This window comes from Colossoma macropomum, unplaced genomic scaffold (genome assembly GCF_904425465.1).
Source record: "Colossoma macropomum unplaced genomic scaffold, Colossoma_macropomum, whole genome shotgun sequence".
Lineage (NCBI taxonomy): Eukaryota > Metazoa > Chordata > Actinopteri > Characiformes > Serrasalmidae > Colossoma > Colossoma macropomum.
Window position 1 is genome coordinate 18,434,705 of NW_023494787.1, and position 6,000 is coordinate 18,440,704.

At 40.9% G+C, this 6,000-nt stretch overlaps 1 protein-coding gene across 3 annotated transcripts in view; it reads right to left on the reverse strand.

Annotated features, from left to right (window-relative positions):
- atxn1a (ataxin 1a) overlaps positions 1 to 5,244 on the reverse strand; it is a 133,920-nt gene extending 128,676 nt beyond the window's left edge. For 2 of the 3 annotated variants that reach the window (XR_005007054.1, XM_036566308.1), the window contains exon 1: positions 5,095 to 5,244. The gene's annotated coding sequence lies outside the window, so the exon portion shown is untranslated. Of the gene's footprint in view, positions 1 to 5,090 lie in introns of all 3 variants that reach the window. The other variant, XM_036566309.1, reaches the window with a different exon arrangement.
- Positions 5,245 to 6,000: the final 756 nt, after the last annotated feature.

The following is a 6,000-nucleotide window of genomic DNA, read 5'->3' on the forward strand; positions in this document are numbered from 1 at the left end:
CAGTTTGCGTCTGTGTACTTCGCCCATGAAGGGGGAGCAAATGAATAAAGCTGAGATGAAAGGGGGCTGGAAAGGTCTGGAACCAGCATCATTCATTCCGTCCCCATCCTCTTTCCTTTCCATCTTTCCATCTTTCCTGCTGTACTTTGTCCCCACTGCGAATTCTCCTCTGTTTTTATACTATGAAAGAAACCAGAGCTCCTATAGCTGCTATGAAGCTCTAAATCCAAGGTGCACTTCCGAGGATTCTCCTGGAGTAGCACAGCAACAGCACCGGACTTGCATAGTAGTGCTGCATGCTATACTGTTTGTTAATCATTACTGGAATATTGGCCTTGGCAATGCTGATACTGCAAAAGGCTGCAATATGCAAATAAGCCCCCAACAAATCACTGTTTTTTTAAACTGTGCACTGTGAATTCTGACAGATCCACATGAGTCTCTGTGGGGGTAACAAGAGATTCAGATGATCCAGTTTTTTTGGTGAAAACGGGGCTGCACTATACGGACAAGATACTACAACTGCGATTACATTGTTGCAAACTGCAATCGCGATTAGCCTAATGAATCAATAATGTGACATTCTGATCAGTGTTTAGCTTGATTCATCAAAATGCTCACAGAAACACTCATCTGGAACTGACATATGATGCTCACTGCACACAGAAGGACGGTATCAAGACCACCTCTGTCATTTTCAAGACAAGTACGAGACTATCACTTGTTGAGACTGAGTCAAGACTGAGTCTAAAGGGGGTCAAGACCAAGTCAAGACTCAGTCCAAATGCAAGCAAGACCAAGTCAAAACCAAGCCTTAACTAGTTTTCAACAGCTTCAAGTCCAAATTCAACTCTAAATTAATCCAAACAACGTCAGCGCCAAATTGGCTAAATCAAATACAAACAGTTGCAGTGATCTGGTTTTTTAATGTGAGTTAATGCACACTGGTGACTGACTGAATGATTTAAGGAACATATCTAATTGCCATTTTTCTGACCAATATTTAGTTTACATAAACAACCCCTTAAAATCCCAGGCTTACTACACACTAAGGCTTATTATTTAGTAACTACAGGGATTCAATGCAAACTGGTTGAGCCATTCTTAGGTTATAGAAATGTGTAATAAATCTTTGGCCAAATAAGGGGTTAAATTGGAATTATTTTCTATAAATTAATTTACAGACCTCTTTTTGGGCCAAGAAGACCAGAATAACCCTTTATGGCTTAAGGCTTGAACACTGAATGTAGTGCACCCGGCTGCCAGTTGTGGTTTTGATGTTACAGCACATGAGTGTTTGGTTGCTTCTGATTGGTCCAGGCAGTTCCCTAGCTCAGAAGTGTTATTTCCCCCCTTAACACTTAAGCAAACAGTGTTGATAAGTGTTGAAACATTTCATATTGTGGTACTTGTGATTTGAAAACTGCAATTTCTTTCAAATTGCAATTTCTTAATTTTTTAAGAAATCAATCTTTAAGCACGATTTTTTGTTAAAATTCATAAATTCGTAGCATAAGGAAAAAACAACATGCTAAAATACAACGTGTAATCGCTGCCAAGAGTTTTTTGAACCACGTCGTACCATTACCTATTAACGTCTCATGCACAGGCTGAAAAAGAAGGTCTAATTCGACGTTTAGGTATCAAATGCAAAATCAACATTATATTGATGGAGGTATGATGACAATGGTAGATAATTCACTCACTTTCTCCGAAGAAACATCCTACACCAAGGTTGGACTGAGTTCGCACGCAATCATCAAATTCATCCAGTCGGGGAAGGGGTCTGAAGCACAGCTGACGTCACAAACTTTTCCTGACACATGCAATTACACATTTCTACCAAAGGAGTCCAAATCTCCAAAACTTACATAGTGTAGCTTTATTCGAAAGAAAATACATACATATAGTTTATTTAAACAGCAATTGGTTTCATTTAAGACCAGACACTGGCTAGACCAACGGCCAAGACCAAGACAAGTCAGAGTAAACAAACTCCAAGACAACGGATAAAACATCTGAAGTCTGAGACCAGATTCGAGCACTACAGCACTACAACACACAGTAAAAACCACTGTGACTGCTTAGAGGGCTCATTTGCATATAGCAGCCTTATGAGATTTCAGTACTGCAAAGGCCAATATTGCAGTAACGTTTAACAAATGATAGAATGTGAAACCCTCATGATATTAATGCAGGCCAGTCTTTAACCACATCAAGGATTCTCTGTAGTGTATCGCAAAGCACATCACAAGTCCAGTATGCAGCAATGCTATGACAACTTTTGCCCATATCGTGCAGCCCTAACACACCCGTGAGGGAGTGTGTACTGAGAGCTTGTCTGGATAGGCCTAATTTGACAGAGTGTTCTCAGAAACAAGGTGAAGCCAGGTTGTTGCGGGTCCCTACCCTCCGCAGTGTAAACGAATTTCTTGTTCGGCTGGCTCTCCTCGGCTATTGGCTGACAGTGTCCTTGTCAATCACATCGGCATTATGCAAGCCATATCTGCAGGTGGAGGTGTGTCCCTCCATATTACACCGGCACTCGAGCGTAAAAAGTAAGCCTCACCTGCACCTGTCACACGCTCGCCATGCTTCAGCACACTGAGCCTGTTACGACACTTTTAGTGCCTTTAAAGGTGCAGCTGCACTTACAGAGAAACACTGACAAGAATGAGCAACTAAGGAGCCACTGGCAGGTGTGTGCATGTGTGCATGTGACTGTGTGTGTGTGTGTGTGTGTGTGTGTATAACTCAGACAAATGAGCTGACGCACAAGCGCACTTGTGATTAGGCCACACTTTGTGTCTTAATTACAACTCATCAGCATTTAAAATTAAGTGGTGCGGAGGATAGATCAACACTGGAGGCCTGACACAGCACCACAATACGCTCCCAGCACACCATCACAGACACAAAAAAAACACATAAAAGCCATAAGCAACGACTCAACAATGCTCCTAGCACAGCTCTCATGACCTTACAGACACATAATACAGTCTAGTTAGAGTATCATATAACCAAAGCAGCTTGGAGAAGAAAACACAACAGATCTGTCCTTCTTTGTGGCATCCTGTGGCTTGTATAACTGTTTCACTTATGTCTGTATTAGCAACACTCCCTCTTTGGTTGCTAGATGCATTAACGCCTCCGTGTCAAGCTCTTGAGAATAAGAATTTTTTTTCCGCTTGGAAAACAACATATCTGCTCCAGTTCTGCTCCAGTGAGCCACTGCCAGCTTGGGCAGGGAAACTCAGCACCCTGCTCACATACATGATCATATGAATGATCTTCAAAAATGCTATTTTATCTGTTTATTTCTTTCCTTACTTACTTGTTTAGATTTGCAATAAAGTGACATCTTTATTTATTTATTTGTTTATTTATTCACTGACTTATTTACTTATGAATGATTTGGAAAAAAACAACTATATGTTATTCATCAATTAGTTAATCAATTAATTCACTTCTTTATTTATTAACATTTGCAATAAGCTGACCTGTACTGGAAAGGGAATGTAAGCACCCAGACCACCTACACGACATTATGAGTGACTTGGAAAAAAAAAACGACTATATGTCATCAATTAATTATTTAAATAACTTCTTTATTTACTAACATTTGCAATAAACTGACCTCTACTGGACAGGGAAAGTGAGCACCCTGATCGCCTATATGACGTAATGAACTATATAAAAATAGCAACTTTGTTTAGTCATTTATTTGTTTTCTTGTTTGTTTGTTTGTTTTTGCCATAATGTGAACATTATTGCACAGGGACAGCAATTTTTTATTCATTGTCTACATGATGTGATTGACCAAAGAAAATGCAGTTGTATACAATATATATGTTTATTTATTAAATAGAGTAAAGAAAGTAAGAGAGGAATCAGGGAGCAATTCAGAAAAATGCAACTTTACTGAATATTATTACTATTATTGTGACTATTTGATTATTACTAATACTATGCTTATCATTATTCTTCTTGCTATTATTATTACTGTTCATAATAATAATAATAATAATCATCATCATCCCTTTGATCCTAACAGTGACCTTTATTGGGCAGGGAAGGTGAGCACTTTCATAGTATACAGTGCAATGTAATAGTCTAAAAATGCAACTATGAAAGTTATACATTTTCTCTCTTTCTTCTGAAATTAAGTGACCTCTCCAAATCTCATATGTCCAGGTCTTGTAATGCACAGTTGTGAAATGATGTGAATGTAAACAAAGTGAGCAGAGCGGTAAAGCCTACTGTAAGCTGGAGCAGAGATCCCTCACCTCATTATATAACCAGCGGAGCTGGACTCACACAGACACGGGAGGCTAACTACACACAAGCGGCAGAGTCAATGAAACAAACTCATGCCTGGTTTAACGTGAAATAACATGAATGGACCTTAAAAACAGTGGAGATTTCGCAGTTTTGATCGCTGTCGTTGTGTAGAAGTGTCACTACCTCATAGTACAGTATTTAGACGGGTAAACAGCGTAACGTTAGCAACACTTCCGCGATTGTGTTTTCTGGTTCAGCAACCCGATTCCCACTAGCGTATCGACTCGGTGGAAAAAAAGACAAAACTACATACAAGACACGTTGAAACAAGCAATGAGCAGTTCTGAAAAGTAGAAATGACGACCCAGGGTGGTGCGAAAACGGTGGCAAGGTGAGTGCGTTAGTAAGCGGAGGAGCTGTGGGGAAGTTCGCCAGCGCCGTCTCCTCCCTCAGCAGCCCCCGCCAGAGCGCTCCCTGCCCGGCTTCGCCTCGCACCGACTCTGACTGTGACTCTCTCTCCCTCCTTTCGCACTTTACTGAGTTGTATAGTTTTGAAACCGCATGACAACCTGCCCTGCACACGGCCGTCTGGTCAAAATAAAGGTACGAAATCGGCCAATCTGGAGTGAGCAAAAAAGTAACCTAAATAATTTTGTCGGAGCTTTCTTTCTTTTCTTTTTTTTAAAGATGAACGTCAGTCTCTGATCCGCTGCGTCCTTTTCGCTCCAGCCATTTTTCCCTCGCCCCGCTGCTCTCGGCTCGCTCAGGGTGGGTGAAAGTGGCAGGAGAAGCGGTGAGTTTGAGCGGACTTACTGTGCGCTGTAACGGGCAGTGAAGTGTATGGCTCTCCGTGTTGGGGCTTCCTGCGCCCGCTTTAGCCGGTGGAACCGTCTCCCCTCCACTAGCACGACGACGTCTGCTGCAGCAGAGCTAATAGCTCTGTGGCTCTATGCCCCCACCTCCTGGAAGTGTGTGACCGAGGGAGCGTGTGTGTATGTGTGTGAGAAAGAGAGAGGGCGTGTGTACGTGTGTGAGTGTGTGAATGTGTAACCCAAATATGGAGCAGTTGGCCGGCCCCGTTAGCTGAGGGCTTTGAAGCCTGGGCTGTATCATGAAAAAAAAAAAAGAAAAACGGAGGAGGCGAGGGGGTGGAGGGGGGCGCCTTTAGCAGGGCTTACATTCACATTCAGATTCAGTTCACAAACAGCAGACTGAGGACCTGTGAATAAATCTATGTTATGGCTGATAAAGGACAGCTTCGTGCAAATGTCAGCGTCACCTATAGGATAATAAAGGAACCACCTTTAAAGTGACCACTTACATCTCTATTACATACCTCTCACTGAGAAAGGACAGCATGTTTCTGGGGCTTGACATTAATAAGACGATAAAAAGGAAATAAGAACAATATTAAAGGTTAAGGAAATAAGAATTAAAAAAAGAAAAACATAAAAATCATAGAAAACCCCCCCAACCACCAAAAAAGTCAGCCCATTGCCTACATCCATTATAATGGTCAAAATGTATGAATGAATTAAAAATGCAACTTTGTATGGTTTATTTGCTTGGTTGTTTGTTTGTTTTTGCAATAAAGTGACATTTATTGCTCAGGGAACTTTAGAAAACTGTATTTGTATTTGTAAACTATATTTGTTAATATTATTAGAAAAAAAGTAACTTTTTTGATAGCTGAACATGAAAAAAACTAATTTTGTTTAT